We start from the raw sequence: 3,272 nt of genomic DNA, 5'->3' as shown, positions 1-3,272 counted from the left end.
CTTTAATCCATTTTGAGTTTATTTTTGTGTATGGTGTTAGAGAGTGTTCTAATTTCATTCTTTTACATGTAGCTGTCCAGTTTCCCAGCACCACTTATAGAAGAGGCTGTCTTTTCTCCATCATATATTCTTGCCTCCTTTGTCAAAGATAAGGTGACCATATGTGCGTGGGTTTATCTCTGGGCTTTCTATCCTGTTCCTTTGATCTATATTTCTATTTTTGTGCCAGTACCATACTGTCTTGATTACCATAGCTTTGTAGTATAGTCTGAAGTCCAGGAGCCTGATTCCTCCAGCTCCGTTTTTCTTCCTCAAGATTGCTTTGGCTATTCAGGGTCTTTTCTGTTTCCATACCAATCCAAAAATGGGCAGAAGACCTAAATAGACATTTCTCCAAAGAAGATATACAGATTGCCAACAAACACATGAAAGGAAGCTCAACATCACTAATCATTAGCGAAATGCAAATCAAAACCACAATGAGGTATCACCTCACACTGGTCAGAATGGCCATCATCAAAAATCTACAAACAATAAATGCTGGGGAGGGTGTAGAGTAAAGGGAACCCTCTTGCACTGCTGGTGGGAATGTAAATTGATACAGCCACTATAGAGAACAGTATGGAGGTTCCTTAAAAACTAAAAATAGAACTACTGTACGACTCAACAATACCACTACTGGGCATATACCCTGAGAAAAGCATAATTCAAAAACAGTCATGTACCACAATGTTCATTGCAGCACTATTTACAGTAGCCAGGTCATGGAAGCAACCTAAATGCCCATCAACAAATGAACGGATAAAGAAGATGTGGGACATATATAAAATGGAATATTACTCAGCCATAAAAAGGAATGAAATTGGGTCATTTGTAGAGACATGGATGGACCTAGAGACTGTCATACAGAGTGAAGTAAGTTAGAAAGAGAAAAACAAATATTGTATATTAACGCATATTTGTGGAATCTAGAAAAATGGTACAGATGAACTGGCTTGCAAGGCAGAAGTAGAGACACAGATGTAGAGAACAAACGTATGGACACCAAGTGGGGGAAGCGGGGGTGGGGGTGGGATGAATTGGGAGATTGGGATTGACATATATGCACTAATATGTATAAAATAGATAACTAATAAGAACCTGCTGTATGTAAAAAAAAAAAACAAAAGGGAGAGAGAGACATGTACCACAATGTTCATTGCAGCACTATTTACAATAGCCAGGACATGGAAGCAACCTAATTGTCCATCGACAGATGAATGGATAAAGAAGATGTGGCACATATATACACTGGAATATTAGCCATAAAAAGAAATGAAATTGAATTATTTGTAGTGAGGTGGATGGACCTAGAGTCTGTCATACAGAGTGAAGTAAGTCAGAAAGAGAAAAACAAATACCGTATGCTAACACATATATATGGAATCTAAAAAGAAGTGGTTCTGAAGAACCTAGGGGCAGGACAGGAATAAAGACGCATATGTAGAGAGTGGACTTGAGGACACGGGGAGGGGGAAGGGTAAACTGCGACGAACTGAGAGAGTAGCATTGACATATATACACTACCAAATGTAAAATAGATAGCTAGTGGGAAGCAGCTGCATAGCACAGAGAGATTAGCTCAGTGCTTTGTGACCACCTAGAGGGGTGGGATAGGGAGGGTGGGAAGGAGACATAAGAGGGAGGGATATGGGGATATATGTATGCATATAGCTGATTCACTTTGTTATACAGCAGAAACTAACACAACATTGTAAAGCAATTATACTCCAATAAAGATGTTAAAAAATTTAAAAAAACAGAACAAAACTGAATATCCCAGCCATCAAAATGCCTCACCTCCTTCGAAACAAGCATACAAGTGATAACAAAGTTTTGGGGAATCAGATTTTTTTACCTTTTCTCCATTCTTTAGGGTTATTGGAAAAGAAATATATATTATTTAATCTAAATTATTTTAAAAATCTTTCCTCCTAGATAACTTGATAAAAATAGCCTGAATAAACATATTAGCACAAATATATGTACTCACAAAAAGACAAATACTTTATGATACCACTTATATGTGAAATCTAAAAAATACAACCAACCAGTGAATATAACAAAAAAGAAGCAGATTCACAGATACAGAGAACAAACTAGTGGTTACCAGTGGGGAAAGGGAAGGGGGGATGGGAAACATAGGGCTAGGGGATTAAGAGGTACAAACTATTCTGTATAAAATAAGCTACAAGGATATATTGTTCAACACAGGGAATATAGCCAATATTTTATAATAACTATAAATGGAGCATAACCTTTAAAAATTGTGAATTGCTCTATTGTACACCTGTAACATACAATATTGTACATCAACTATACTTTAATAAAAAATTAAAAAAAAAAAAGAATTGCCCCATTGTGCTCATAAACTAATAGAGGAGCCAAGGTGCTGTGCAGACCCTAGAATGCCATGTAGACAGTATAAGCACACATGATGCCACAAACTAAACCAGGACTTCATGAAGGGGTGGATGTTCCCTCCAAAGGCAGGTGTTTGTTTTCTATTTTTCTTTGTTTTAGAATAGGAAAAACGTGAAAATCATTGTAAGCAGAGGGGAAAGAGTCAGCATGGAGAGGTGATAAGGAGGGAATTAATCAGGTAACCCTGATAGAGCCTGAAGAGAGCCTAGGGGAGAGGTTGGCCATGAGAAGGAGGAAGGATAGTATCCAAAATATTTAAAAGAAGGAAGAGGGCCTGAGTAGTAAGACAGAGACCCTGGGAGGTGAAGGAAAAGGAAGCCAAAGGAGCCCCCTTGAACAGCTTTGACTTTCTCCGTCTAGTGAGAAGCTGCATTATTGTTGGAGAGTGAAAGAGTAGTGGCGGGCTTGGGGCTGTGGAAGGATTTGGAAGAGCCGCTGTGAACACTGTATGTCAACCAGGAATGATTAAAAGGGTTTGGAGCATCACTGAGGTCCCAGTTCAGGCTGAGTAGCATGATTTTTTTTGAATTTTATTTATTTTTTATACAGCAAGTTCTTATTAGTTATCTATTTTATACATATTAGTGTATATATGTCAATCCCAATCTCCCAATTCATCACACACACACCCGCCTCTTTCCCCCCTTGGTGTCCATACGTTTGTTCTCTACATCTGTGTCTCTATTTCTGCCCTGCAGACTGGTTCATCTGTACCATTTTTCTAAGTTCCACATATATGCATTAATATACGATATTTGTTTTACTCTTTCTGACTTACTTCACTCTGTATGACAGTCTCTGGGTCCATC

At 38.2% G+C, this 3,272-nt stretch overlaps 1 protein-coding gene across 1 annotated transcript in view; it reads left to right on the top strand.

Annotated features, from left to right (window-relative positions):
* Nucleotides 1–3,272, top strand: part of KIF6 (kinesin family member 6) — a 419,927-nt gene that overhangs the window by 196,655 nt on the left and 220,000 nt on the right. The gene's annotated exons all lie outside the window — the stretch shown is intronic.

Source organism: Physeter macrocephalus, chromosome 18 (genome assembly GCF_002837175.3).
Source record: "Physeter macrocephalus isolate SW-GA chromosome 18, ASM283717v5, whole genome shotgun sequence".
Classification (NCBI taxonomy): Eukaryota; Metazoa; Chordata; class Mammalia; order Artiodactyla; family Physeteridae; genus Physeter; species Physeter macrocephalus.
Note: the sequence above shows the minus strand (reverse complement) of the source record. Positions and strands in the feature narration are given on the sequence as shown.